The sequence below is a fragment of the Melanotaenia boesemani genome, chromosome 4 (genome assembly GCF_017639745.1).
Source record: "Melanotaenia boesemani isolate fMelBoe1 chromosome 4, fMelBoe1.pri, whole genome shotgun sequence".
Taxonomy (NCBI): Eukaryota; Metazoa; Chordata; class Actinopteri; order Atheriniformes; family Melanotaeniidae; genus Melanotaenia; species Melanotaenia boesemani.
In genome coordinates this window covers 22,648,563-22,663,957 of record NC_055685.1, presented here as the reverse complement: position 1 = coordinate 22,663,957, position 15,395 = coordinate 22,648,563, and the positions used below count along the sequence as shown (strand labels likewise).

Genomic DNA, 15,395 nt, shown 5'->3' with positions numbered 1-15,395 from the left:
AGAATGCTCTGCAGGATGTTGGTACAGACAGGCTCAAGGGGACAGGTCGTGGGTTTTGAGTTGACCAGAAATTTACAGACTTCGTCCTCATTTAGAGAGCGGAAAGAGCAGAGTGAAGCGCCAGTAGCTGGTTTGGGTAGGCTGAGTTGGTCAGGCTCAGAGAATTACTGATGGTAGCAATCTTTTTTGTGAAGTAGGAATCAAACATTTCTGCAATCAACACAGTGAGTGACTAAGCAGGTTGTGGAGATAGAACAGAGTTAAATGCCATGAACAGCCTCAACTGGTTGTAGAGAGAATGTGCTAACCAGAGAGCCCCACATTACCAATGTAAACAATAACCCAAAACCATGACAGAAACTTAAGCAATACCTCACCTAACTGACTGTTCCAACCACAATTGAAATCAGTGCTTGTTCTGGTTTGGTATCAACCAAAAAGATACCTTAACTTTTGACAATACATCTGAAAATATCATACTGCATGAAGTAAGGTGCAAAGTGAATTCAGTTTAAAAGTAAGTCCACTTGTTTCTCAGTTGTTTTGGGTTAGCTTTCCACACACACTACTCCACGTTATTCAAATCCGCTTGCAAAACTGCTGTTTTCTCACGAAAAGGAGACACACACATATTGAGCTAGTGTTTGCTTCATACAGCAAGGTTTATTACTCCTGTGTGACTTCGCTCTATCCAATACCACCAAAGTGATGAGCACCCCCTAGCGGCTGGATGTAGAATACCCCTGCAGCAATTGAGATGGCAGTAATATTATATTTTGGATTGAAGCTAGTATTTTAGAATTAGACAGTTAATATTTAATCTATTTTAAGATTGGTACTTTGTGTCAAGCTGATTAGCTAATCTAAGCCTGTAATTTAGTAAATTTTTTGCACATTTTAACAAAAAAAACTAACACATAAATTAGTATTTTTTCAATCCTTTGATACTCACAAGGCTTAGAGATTAATAAAGTATGACAATAAACAATCTTGACTTGATGACACCTGTAATATGTCCTTTGGAGGATTAGACTTATGCTCTCACTGTCTCAAAGCATGTGTCCTATGCTGCTGAAATAACCTGGGTAAAGGTTGAGCATGACTCACTCCGTTGTTTATTTATGGTGCTTTATGTCTGTGTATTTGCACAATATTGGGGAAGGTCCACACTCTGAGCTACTGCAGCTATAAGGTCCTTCTTCTTTTAGGGGTTAGGGGTGAGATAAAGAGAAAAATAGAGAAAGGGGAGCAGGGTGACAGAGGGAGAGGTTGATGTGTTTTCAGCTGATCCACTTCCTCCCTGATGTTGGCTTGCATTTGTCTTGGCTGGAAACTGAGTACAAGGCTGGAATACTGATGACTGTTACGCCGCATCTCTCCCCTTCATCCTCCTCTCTTTCTACCTCTCTCTCATCTTCACCCCCTCCATTAATCCTTTCTACACATCCTCTACATTCTGTCTGCTCAACTGATTTCCTGCCTCCTGTCTCTCCCCCTTTTTACCCTCCTCATCTCAGCTCTCTCCCGATGCAGCTGCACTCCGTCGACCCACATTTCCTTTTCACTCCTCTCTTCTCCTTCTATCCATCTCTCTATCTGACCTTACTCTACCTCTCCCACTGCTCAGTCTATCACTTACCAGCTACATCATCCAGCTCCATTTCTCCTCCCTCTTACCTTTTTCGCCCTGCGTTCCCACAAATTCATCCTCACATCTTGCCCTCAGCATCCCCACTGCAGCTGCTGTCTTTCCTGCTTTCTCTCTGCCTCCTGTCATCCTCCTTTGGTCTTCCAATCCCTGGCTTTCATTTCGTGTTCTTTTTTTCTATCTCTTTCTGGGCTGTTTGTATCAGTTCTTGGTCTATGTGGGTCATGGGGGTGATGAGACGTGAAGTGAGGTTAGAGGTGTGTACATGTGTGTGTTCCTGTGACAGAGAGCATAAGAAAGTGTTCGAGCGAGACAGGCAGGAGAGATACAAGAGAGACCTGTTCAGAGCCCGAACAGATGATGTCCTTTACATTATTTTCCAATACAAATATGATGAGTGGGGGAAAAAGTATGGCACCTTCTCCTCTGGTTTCTATCCTCACAATTTTAAAACTTGGTACTCAGAAGTTTAGATGGTCATAAGATATTGTACCATCACCTTTAAAGTGCAAGGAGCCTGATTTCTGCTGGAAATTACTTCCCTGTCCTTGTTCAAAATAACTGCCCCTTTTAAACCATTAAGTCCTGATGACACATATAGGTCTTGCAGTTCCCATGTTAAAGGCCCTTAATGTCTGAATTAGTTAGTATTTAAATCTTGCAAACTTTATGTATCATCAAATAAAAAATAAAAATAACCACCTCATTAATTATATAATTAACCATCTAGTTTTACAGTAAGAATGATAAAATTGCTAAATGGCTTTGTTTTTCTCTTTTGTATGCAGAACCAAATAAAGGCTCTTTATAGGTTAAGGTGAAACCCTCCCAAAATTAAAATCAAATAGAAATGTAAACAAGTGAATAGTGCTTTTAATAATAAACTAATGTTACCAACAATTAGATGATTGAACTCTAAAAAGATGATGTGTACATATAAGCATACAAAGTTTAGATTGCAAAATAATATAAAGAAGACACATTAGATGACTAAGTATACTGAACATTTGAGATTTTTTTCTTATTTATAACATATTTTATGAAGGATTTTCAAAATGAAGTGAACTTTATACACACTCTTCGAGTTTAAAGAAAAAGTAACATGAAGAAAAACACAAGTACAAAGGAACAAGTTGACAGCCTATGGCACATTTTGTTTTTTCATTAACAGTGAAACAGTCATAAAAGAAAAATACAATATAACAGAACAGATGACTACACTATATATTTACTCCTTTTCTCCTTCTTATGGTCATATTGTGGCTAACCAATGGCTTTTACCTCTGTTCTAATGCTAATGAATTTACTTAGTAAGTTCTATATTGGTAAATGCTGAGAAACAGTAAATTTGACTTGGTACAACAAAACCACCAAAAACACTGTCGTATATATACCAGGCCTGTAAGTAACACTGCAATGCTGCAACATGAATACACCAAAAATAGTAAATGAGACATGGAACGTGCACAAAAACTCATGATGTAAACAAGCATAAAAAGAAAAAGACGTCAAAGACTCAAGCTAAACAGAAGACATTTATGTGGACCTCTGGGACCTGGTTTAAAAACGTTGTGTTTTGGGGCTCCCAATAGGCTGGTTCCATGTGGGCAAAACTCCAAACAATGACAAAATATTTAGTGGTTACTCCTAAACTTGTCCCCATGTGAACATGGCCTTAGAATTCTGGGCTAGAGATCGAGGTATGTGGTTCTGGACTTCTCTATTGAAAAGTTTTTAGTTTCATTTCACAGTGTGATGTTAATTAACTAATTTTTCATCTTACTTAGTTTTGTAAAGTTTTTGAGACTTACTATCATTCATCTTTTGTTACTTTTATTTAATTCTTATTCTTGTTGTCAGCCACTGCTCATTGTGTTTCTGAGATCTTTCTAATTTTGTTTCCAATGGCTGCTTTGTTAGGTTTAGAAAACAAAACTACATAATGCATTGGAGTGGCATTGAGACAATAAATTCAATCAAATCTGTCTAGTCTGAATAAGTGGAGTTTGACTGTAGTGTACAATTTACAGGGTCCATGTTACCAAAAGAACCTGCAATTTCCTGTTAGCTATTTATCCAATTTAAAAGTTAAGTCTTTGTTCAAATGGATGAGATGAACTCACATTTTTTTTCTTTTTAAATATAGATACTTGATTCATTTTCGTTATTTCTAAAAACACTTAAAACAATCCAATAATGAGTGTATAATTATCTATGGATCATAATGAAATTCAATATTTATGTAACTAACAAAAAGAATCATACTCATCTGTCTGTTTAAAGGATAAATAGAAGAAAATACATTTTTGCTGGGCAGTGAAATCAGCTTGGAAGGCTAAACCCATATTCATGCTTGCAGGAAGCATTACTGGTGCTTATAGTGGCTGAAGTTCCATAAAGATCACTGACATAAAATACAATTCTAACCTGTTTAAACTTGTAAGTGGAGATAGTATATTGTCCCACCACATTTTTGTAGTCTACAATAGAAAAACCAAAAACTGGTCATAGAGATGTTTTAACACATAGGGGAATATAGGTGCTACCTGCAACTTTAACAGCTACAGTTGCTGCACCCTTAAAGTAGACTGGACTCAACTCTCAATTTTGGCAACTTTATTCACCCCACACTGCTTTTTTAAAAAAAAAAAATTTAATATGTGTATTTTCTTGAGGCAGCCAGGACATGCAAAGTGACCACGACACACACGTAAACTAGCAGCCATACACACATCGCACACACATACCCACTGCGCACAAGCTGACGACAAACTGTTTCTCATGTTCCTGCAGCGCATGCAACAGAACATACTAGTAGAACAAATGACTTGAGAAATCATCTGAATGATAAAAAGAAAGAAAAATGAACATTGGTGAAACACTTCTCCTGAACAACATCTAAATTAAAACATATTATACCTTAATATATCCATGCTGCAACACAGTGAAATGATATCCCTATACTTTATTTTTACTAAAAACAAGCGATGCAATGCTGACTGAGGGAATACATGCTGGTGGTTGTGTAGAAACACATAACCTCATTATAATATATCCTTTAGTGAGTAATTACAAACATATTGTAATCTTTAATAGAACATAGAGGAATAGCATTTAGTTAAAAGGCTTTGTTTTCATAGTAGCACTAAAGGATTCTGTAACTTTCTAAAGAGCGAACCTTTCTTCTTCAGCATTAGTAAGTAATAAAAAGGGATGTGTCTTATGGTTTGCATTTTATTTTTTATTTTTTCTTTGAGGCCGTTCCACAATTAGGACAATGAGAAGTGAAATACATTTTATCCTCACTGTCACCTAAATTGCCATCTTTCACCTGTGGGTGCTCCTTGGTGACCGGCTCTTTAGATGGTATCTTTCACTGCACAATAAAAAAATTACATGATTTATGAAAGATGTCATCAATATTAGCACAAAGGCACAGAGGAGCAGAGCGTCTTACCACACACTGAGGTGAGTTTAATTTATTATACGATGACCAAGGTTCTGTTTTAGTAGACCATAGAAGTGCCAGTGTTGTTTGCTCCTGTTCGTGTGAGCTTTTATGGTGCAAATGCATTCACTGATTGAGTGTTTGGCCAATTTATTGACTGAGCAGAGCATGATGTGGCTGGCAGCTTCTCTTGCTTTTCAGGAGACTGTTTGTATGAAGCTAACCCAACAAAACTAAGTTAAGTTTGCTAAAAACATGAATTATCTGAAGACAGGTTTTGCCTGTCCCACGATGATTTTTTGTCTCTCATGAGATTTGTCAGCAAACCACCTTTAAGCCTCTCTCCAAGTGTACTTCCTTTCTCATTTCTCTGCACCAGCACAAGGCAAAGAGCAGCCATAAGGTTGTTTCTTTCAGAGCTCATTTTTACTATCTCTGAATTTAATGAGCATCTGCAGCAGAGTAGTCGATGGTTTGCTGATGAGCGGGAACTCATTTGTTTTGATCATTTGTTATCTGGAGGACTTCAAAGTTGAGAGTTTCGATAGATTTTCTATAGTATGGAGTGACAGAAGATCTCCACAATGGGCAGGAGTGATGAAGAAGGACATTCTCCCCAAATGTCAAATCAAAGCTGTCCTCACAAAGGAAGGTGGAAGTCAGAGAGGCCAAGAGTTTGTGCTGCATTGTGAGCATCAATCCCCAGAAATCTAATCAACTGGCTGCGAGTATACTCAGTTTCTGTTTGTGCAGAAGCATTATCAGAACTTTTAAACCGGTTAAGTTTGCGCCAAGCCACCAGCTTGCAGTGAAGCAGCCTGCCTAATATTGTGAAAAACCTCTTTTTATTGCCACAACAGTCTGGCACTGGGATGGTAGAAGATGTATCAGGTCCTATGGGTAGCAAGGAAATGGTCTACATTGTCCAGTATGTCCTGCAGTAAAGCTGTCTGACGGGAATCTGTGGAGTTTGGAGGCAAAGTCATCAAGCTGAAGATGTCTTTGTAATAGAACTGATGCTTTTCACCTGTAGCAGTGATATTAATGTTGTGGCTGATTGATGTAATGCTGTTGTGTTCTTTTCATTTTTATTAAACTTGTGTAGAAGCCAGAAAGAAAATGAAACATTTTGCATTTGTAAAAAGAAAGAGAAAGTTGTGACTTACTCTCCTACTAAAACAAGAATTGATGACAGCAGCTGTTTCCTGTGACCTTATGAGGAACTGTTTTATTAAACCATTATCTCTTGCTCTACTTTTACTGTTGTTGCCTTACGGTGCCATAATACTAAGATAAGATAACCTATTTAGATAAGTTGGGTGCATTTTTGATGTACACCTTTGAAGCACTCTGTGCTGATTTAGCAGGTCAGAGCATTTACAAGGCAGATCAGTAGTAAGCATCAGGATTTCATGTCAGTCGGAACAAGGTCTTAATATGGTGCATGCACAGTGTTTACATGATGGTTATGCTTATACGTCATTTTCAGTGGGAATTGCTGTACATCAAAGTCTGCAGAATGTGTGATATACCAGCTTTGACATTAACCTTCCATTCCAACATTATATTGTCAGGATGTCTGACTAGTTTCTCACACAAATGATAAAACAGACTAGTAAAATTAGCATCAGCATTACCCAGTAATATCCATGTTTTCAAATGCCAAACCAAAAGGGAAATCAACGCAAATGAAATCAGAAAGTGTTACCACAGTTCTGTCTTCTCAGTGGTGACAGATAATCACCTCATTTCTTCTCGTAATTAGCAAATTACAATTCGATAATTATGAAAAAAGAATCTCATTACATGATCGTTTCTGTTATTTGTGAGATAGCAAGGCATAATTTTGAGATACAGAATTTATTATTGTAAGATAATGACCTCAGAATTTTAGGGAAAGCAATGTATTTCCAATAACACAAACTTTTTAATAAAAAAGCAAGACTTTGAGTTAAAAATGGCAAATGAGTTACACATGGAAATAATCTGCAATGCTGGGATCAAATCAAGCCATCACTGTTCATCTTCAATTATTGCTCGGTAAAGTCGTTTTTATACATACACTGCACCACATGAAGACACAAGTTCCTGGATTAGAAATACAAAATGTTTCACTTCAAATAAGTAGTTAGAAACAACTAGAAGCACTGAGAGAGTGCATGCCTCCGCCAAGCCATTAATACATTTTATGATACTTTCCACATTAAGAATGTGGCTGTTTTATGCTCTGTTAATTATACATTTTCAATCTCACTTCCATAACTCTAATTTTTTCATGGGATATTCACAGATACATTTGCTTAGCTTTTTGTGAGTGGTTTATTAGTTCAAATAATATTTTAACTTTATATCACTCTATGTGCTGTGTTTGTAGGAGGTTTTACTGACAGCATTTTTACTCCATAGTGAGCCTTTGGTTTGTTCAGTTAAAAGCATTTAACCTGAAGTGTGCATGACAGTGGTTTGAATGTGATTTACTCACAATTAAAAATCGGATGTTGCCAAGTAGCTGTTGTCTTGGATTAACTGCTTAACAAGTAATATTACATAATGTAATAGTCACATCTTTGTAAAAGGCATTCCTCTACAGTGTCATTCATCTATGTCCACTTATCCCTTCTCTTTGAACTTTGTCGAATCCTTTTTCCTCCTTTATCTGTTCCTCCCTCCCTTAGTCCCCATCTCTGTAAATCAGATTATTTTAATTTATATTTCTTCCTTCACTGTTTTATTCTAACTTGTTCTAACTTAATCTATTATTCACACCCTGTTTTAAAAATGTAGCACTGCGAAGGTCACTGATCCACACTTGGCCCTACAAGATACCCTGCACACAAATACTCGTTCACCTGCACCAGTAATAAACAAATACAATAATACACATGGATGGAAACTTTGAAAACACTTTAAATTATTTAGGAGAGTTGGGGTAATAGTTTTTGGCCATATGTAAGAAAAACAAGAGACAAATACAAAGAAAGACAAGAGAAAAGAGAAGGACATTATTTTTGAGCTTGTACTTTCATGCCTAGCAGATAATGCCAAGTAGTTCATTATGATGGCCACAAGGAATGTAAGATGGTTGGGTCTGCACTCATTTACTTAGAATATGCTTGACAGCACCTGCTTTTCACGCAGGTGCTCACACTGTAATGGCTGCAGCACAGATATGTAAAGCCAGAGATGCTTGGGATTTTAGTGCCTTTAGAAAAATCAAACTCCCAACTAAGCAACAAGAGGACAGCCCATGACACTCTGACTCAGACAGTCTGATCTGAAATAGATAGATAAAATGGTGAGGATCAACAAATGGCATTAAAGTGACAGATATGAAGAAAGAAAGATGTTTGTGTGAAAACAACAGGAAGAAAATGAAGAATGAGAACTGAGGAAAGATGAGTAAACTGTTGCACAGATGCTGCATACTGAGCAGGCAGATGGTGGAGTTGGAAGGAAAACAGGAGAGAGAAAAGGGGGGAGACATGGACATAAAGAGTATAGGATGAAGAAGAGAAACAAGGTGTGCAGGAGGAGTGATGAAAGTGGTTTTATAATAAAAGTAGAGAGACTGAAATGAAAGGCAGAGTTGCAGAGGGAAACACCCTGCATGGAAAGTAACACATACACCTACTCGTGCATACTTATATCCAGACTGAGTTTAAGATCACAGAGCAGTTAAACAGGATCATATGAATTAATAATTTAAAGAAGTGAGTGACATGCCTGCAGCCTTCAACTGTGTCTCACTTTGAAGCACACATTCTCAAACGTAATGTACAGAAACCTTCAGCCCAGACTCTCTGATGTGCATTGATGCACTGAATTCTAATTGCCTCCTTTACCAGCCAATTAAATGGCAGTATCTGTCACCATGACAGCTCATTAGCAAATCAGCATTCAGCTTTCAGGCAGTGTGTTTTAGGTGTGTGTGTAAATGAAGATATGTTTGTTACTTTGCCCAGTTTGCAGCAGCGGCTTGTCAGCATGTGTTGGAAGTGCCACTATTAGCAGGAAATAGATATTTTTCTTTTTGTCGTGACTGTGCATGCTGACAGGCTGTGGGTGCAATATATGTACAGTTGCTTCTGAATGCCTCTTCCATTTGTTTGAGGAAACATTATTACGATGCCTAGCAAAACATTGTTGGGCTACCCACAGAAGCAAGTCTGATGCCTTGCCAGAGAGAGAAAGACCCAGCACAGCAAGCTGAAAGCAATGACTGAAAACAATTATGTCTTCCTTCATGACCATGGGAGTTCTGTTTTAAGCTCTGATGCTAGAACTGTACTGTTATTTATATCAAAGTCAAATAAAACTGTTCTTTACTGTTGTTGTTTTGAATTACAGATTTTCTTGTAAATTTATAAATTGCAAGGGTAACGGTGGAACTCTGCTGGCTGCCCTTTGTCACCAATTGTGTTCATAACTTTTATGGACAGAATTGTCAGACTCGGCTGAGGTGATGAGGGGATCTGGTTTGGTGGCTTCAGGACTGGATCTCTACCTTTTGCAGATGATGTGGTTCTGTTAGCTTCATCAGGTTGTGATCTCCAACTCTCGATGGAGTCATTCGCAGCCGAGTGTGAAGAAGTTGGGATAAGAATCAGCACCTCCAAATCCTCTAAATGAGCACCATGGTCCTCAGCAGGAAAAGGGTGGACTGTCCTCGCTGGAAATGGGGTCCTGCTGCAAGTGAAGAAGTTTAAGTATCTCAGGGTCTTATTCACAAGTAAAGGAAGGATGAAGTGGGAGATCAGCTGGCAGATTGGTGCTGCCTCTGCAGTGATGCAGACTCTGCATCGGTCTGTTGAGGTAACGAAGGAGCTGGTGCAAAATTTGAAGCTCTCAGTTCACTGATCAATGTACATATCACCTATGGTTACAAGCTGTAGGTAGTGACAGAAAGAATGAGATCGCATACAAGTGGCCAAAATGAGTTTCCTTCATAGTGTGGCTTGGACTCTCCCTTAGAGATAAAATGAGAAGCTCGGTCATTCGGGATGGGTATCAGAGTTGCAAGTTAAGTAAGAAAGTAAGTAAATGTTTATTTATATAGCCCCTTGAAGGAAAAAAATCACAAAGTGCATCACGAAAGAACAAAACAACACAAGTTTTGACCATTTTTCTATTGTTATTGTATATTTACCCATTATTTTAACCATTTCTTGAAAAGTATTGCTTCTTTGTAGGTTACGAGGGCTTAGCGGCCTATTAAATGAAACACCAGAAGATGACGTTTTCACATTATTGAAATGCTTTTATAGATGTATTTAAGAGTGACAAATTCTCTCTCATGTCTGACATGTGCGATACCTCCTGCCAAATATAGGATGCTTCAATGGGCGCTGTTTAAGGATATGAAAAAAATTATATATTTGGTACCAGATGTGTGGATCACAGTTGCAGAATATCCAGAGAAGGCCTCTCCATGACTTGTGCTTTCACAAGTGATCTAACAGAAAGCTGTTTTACTAAGTTTCTAGTGCACCTCATCTTGCACCACAGTTTGTTGTAAGATGAGTTGTTTGAATATTTCCCAGCCAAGAGCTCCCCAAAATAAGAAATTGATATTCAAATGCACAGTTGCTCATTTTTGTACTGACAGTACAACTGGGACAGTTTAATACACATTCAAGCCTAAGGCACGCCGGGGCTGCCAATCACAGGCAGGAAATTAATGAAACCTTCAATGCTTACAAAATCTTGGTAGCCTAAAATAACTCCACCCACTTCACCACTCCCCACAACATCTAAGAGAATACTGCCTGCTCTCTGCTTGTAAGCTACAATTATCAGGCCTGGGTTCATTAACATTGTATGCCTGTGTTCTTCCCTGCTCAGCTTTCTGCTCACCCACTCAGAAGCTAATCCCCATCTCAAAAGTCATGTTTTCCATCCCTTTAAAATAGAAATGCTTCACAATTGATTTGAAAAGCACCTTGACAAGAAATGACTGACTTGTAAGTTTCATCTCATACACCTTACCTTGTGAATCATCAAAGTGGTGTAGGAGAGTATACACTTATGTTGTGAAGTGGAAAAGAGAGGGCCATTATGCCCAAGAGTGATCTGCATGAACATTTTACCTGATAGCTGTCCACTTGGCTTGTCTACTTGCTTGATTGTCCTCACCACATTTTAAGCCTCCTTCAGAAAGCTTTTGCTACAGATTGTCCTCCGTCCTCTTATGGCAGGTGTTCTCCTCACCCTCTGATCACCTCTTTAGTTCTCTCTTTTTCTTATCTAGAAAGGTTTTGATTGCTTTTGTCACCCAGAGTTTGTCCTTTAGAACAGATTTTTGTTGAGTCCACAAAGACATTGAAGTAATCTGTAATACTGTGGAAGAGTCTTCTGATGTCCCACAGAGCAGGTTTAAGTCTGTGCATTCATTTGGAGTCCTGTAGACTGCCATTCACTCTTAAGTGCAAACACTCAGGGTTTTGATGGGAGCATGTTTGCTCTGGACTGCAAAGAAGGATAAAGATCGCTAAATCTCTCTGCCATTTAATGCCAGGCGGGGAGTGAACAGCTTCCTGTATTTTCATCCAGCTTTTCAATTTGACTTGACTTTGGTTGTCTTTAAAAAGCAACACACACTTTAAACATATATCACATGGTAAATACATATGCAGTACATATGTTGCTTAGAAGTCAAGTGTAATGACCACTGAAAGAGCCAGACAGAGGCTGCCATGACCGGCTCAGCATGCCCTGAGCTTGCCTGCGGCCACCCTGTTTTCTTTTTTTCTTTTCTTTTTTTTCCACAACAAATCAGATAACCCACACTGCAGACCTCCCGTTGATGCAGACCAGCAGAGTCTGACTCACTCACACTGCTCCTGGGCTTGCTGGTCACTGTGGTTTTAGCCTTTACAAGCATGAGTCTGTGAGGATAACAATGAACACCCAGCACATCCCTCTGCTGTCCTCATCATTCGTAGTCAAGGGGACTACGGAGGAGCAAACAAGCTGCTGATGCATTAGGAATGGCTAAAGAGTGTGATGTGTGTGTGTGTGTGTGTGTGTGTGTGTGTGTGTGTGTGTGTGTGTGTGTGTGTGTGTGTGTGTGTGTGTGTGTGTGTGTGTGACTGCTCCATAGTAGTTTCTATGTTTAGCTAATTTACCAACAGTACTGCATTGGAACCTCATTTTTCAGCTATTGCTTGTTTTCTGCAGGCTTCTCATCCATCTCTCCCCTTGTGTTTTCCCCTTTGTTTCTCCTCTGTCATTTTTTTTTTTTTTCATCCTACTGGACCTCATCTGCTTCCTCCTCCACATCACGCTGTTTCACCTGAATGATTTTCGTTTGTGTTGTCTTTAATGTCAGATGACGTAAATAACAGTCAGGTGAACTGAAGCCAAAAATGACTTCAGAAACTAAATCGTCTGGATTGCTATGTGCTGGTGTACAGTTCGTCTTTACCTGCAGTGATCATAGAGCATTTGTTAAGTTTGAAAAACATCATCCCTGCAGAAGAGATCAGAGCTGTGGAGCTCAGAGATGTTTACTGAACATTTGACTGTTTTCTGTTCTGTAGTCTGTCCAACAGGCTCTTAGGACTTCACAGACACACACAAATGCACAATGACAACATGTTTTAGTTGTATCATTCAGCTGTCAGTAACGTTCAATACTTATTCATCTGTGACAGTGTGCTATTCTGCTTGTCTTCTCAGGCATCATCATTCTTGTGCATCCCTTTCTTCCACATTCAGTCTGCCTTTTCCTCTCCGAGCTGGTTCTGTCTGCCTTTACATCCCCAAACAACTCTTTTGGTAATGAAAGAAAAAAACAAACAAATATAGCTGCAGTGCATAGATAAGATGAGTGTGTCTCTGTGTGGTCAAATATTCTCAGGTTTATCTAAGGTGCTCGTTTTTATTCATCTTTTTTGCACCAAACAGCAGATTTAACAGATTTAGTTTAAAGCAGAAGCTTGAGCTGTTGACTGTAGACCAAATGACTTATCTACTCCTCGACTCACTGCAGATCAGAGCTGACGTGTGATTTAAAAGTAAGTCTCATGAATATTTTGACCTTGAAATATTCTTGAAGATTTCTACACACATCAAAAGTGTGTGTCTGTCAGGTGTTTGAATTAACAGGACAAGTAAAACTGATTTATAGCAATATTGTTGCACCACAGCTTTGACCACAAAGCACCTAAATGGTGACATTTATCTATGTTAGGGGGTTATGTGACATGACTAAACCTACCAGAAATGATTTGTAATGCTTCATGACTTCGACATTTGAGTGTTTGCTGTAAGATGGTGGACTGATGGGTTTGGTCTCTTTTCAGTGGAGAACATTCAAGGATGCTATAGCGTAGCAAGTTGGAGGCTATTTATCTTTACCAAAAAATGGCCCATGAATCTCCCTGACTGAATTTTAGTTGTACATAAGGAAGAAATACATTTGTATTGTGACACAATGGCAAAAATCAATACTATTTAAGAAAGCAGTACTAGGTTTCAACTGAAAGACTCAGGTGTCACATGCACAAGCCTCAAAAAATAAGCAAGACTTTTTGTAGTAGATTTGTATTAGTATTGAATTAATCACTCTCAATTCATCCTTTGCATCAAATTTTAATATCTTTTTAGCATCCTGTATCCTTAAATCGAACACAATTGCTCTGTAACACAGTATACTGGTGTGGTCACTGTTAATGTTAGCACAGTAACCAAGAAAATGAAGGAGAAGCATGTTGAAGAAGGAAGAAGGGTGTCCTTTTAGATGTAATTAAAGCCATAATAGGCTTAATTTTAACCCAAATTGTTTGGGACAAATTCAACAGTTGGTGTGCTTGTCCTTAAGGATGGTGGCACTTTCCAAAATCGGTGTGTATGGCCCTTTAGTACCATTATGGTTGGGGATTTAACTCCTAAGTTTTTTAACCTTTTGTTGAACTATGTTTGTGCAGCTTCATTTGATAAACAGGAGAAGTTGCAAGGAAGAGTGTGCAAACAGGGCCAATCCAAATCTCAGAGAAAAAATTATTCTATCATGCTTAAAGTATGTGAATACATTATGTACTTTCTACATGTTTTCCCCTAGTGCTGTTGTTACAATGCTGTGCGCCTATTTTCAAGTAGTAACACTTGATGTTGTGGATGAACTCTGCAGTGAGTCTTGAGCTCCCCAAGAGCTTAAATTTTTGTAAATGATTAACATGCTCTGATGATATCACAATTTGTTCAGCAGTGACTATGGTTGTGAGCAGTTTCTTGCCTTGAAGCAGTTTAATTTCAGTTTAAATGGGTAGTAATAACGATCCTAGACAGGACACAGTCTGTCGCCCAGGTGAAAGTTGTACATTTGCGGACTGTATGCAGTTTTATAAAACCTTTCCAGACAAGATGGTAATATATAACACAAACTACAAGCAAAAAAAATAAATAAATAAAATAAAATAAAATAGAAATTACTATATGTAATTAGCTGGGACGCGGTAATGTGTTGTCATGTCATCCTAATTTAGAAAATCAGGTTATTTCGCTTTTTATCTTGTGGTCAGAAAACTCAACAGGGATACTCGAGAATAACTTTGCAAAGATGATGTGCCCGAGGTATTTAGTCTGTTTTGTGGTATTTTTTATGAGCGTGGCTTATTGTGGTGTCTGCTACTCTGTAGTATGCTGGTCATATTCTGGTGAAGGATCGACAAAATAATATTACACTGTGATGCAGCTTCCCAGGTCGTTAGAGGCTTCATTTTACAGTTTTGTCCTCCATCTGAATTATTGAAGGCATTTTTCTCTACTCTCCAACATAACCCCTTCCCCCACCACCACCATACTTACACAGATCTACTTGACATCGATAGTTCAGTTGTGTAACAACGAGGACAAAGGTTGTAAACTCTGTGTGAGACTGTGCTTTCCCTGTGAGGCCGAGCCACATATTAGTCTTGGAAATAAAAGCTCGTCTTCCCTTTACTCCCCCTCTCTGTCCATCATCAATTTGCCAACTGTCAGATGTTGCTGTCATCCTCCGTCGTCCCTTCATCTGTCTCTCTAATGGGAATCCCCTTCTGTTTTCACTTTAGACAGCCCTTATTTTAACAATCCCCTGTGTTTTTCTGCTCATGTTCATTTTCCCAGTCAATTTCTCCTCACTTTTCAACACACATAGAGATTTAAAGGGGCCAATTAATGTGTTGTATAAATCTAAGTTTTATTATTTAAAGAGTATCTTTTACTTTTGAAATAACTTTTTTCTTGTTTATTTTTGTGATGCTGCCCCTGTTTCAGATTGTGATGTGGCAGACTTTCTGGCTGAGATGCTGCTTAACG

General features: G+C 38.5%; 1 protein-coding gene across 2 annotated transcripts in view; it reads left to right on the top strand.

The window, feature by feature from the left end:
• Positions 1–15,395, top strand: part of elfn1b (extracellular leucine-rich repeat and fibronectin type III domain containing 1b) — a 129,116-nt gene that overhangs the window by 70,365 nt on the left and 43,356 nt on the right. The gene's annotated exons all lie outside the window — the stretch shown is intronic.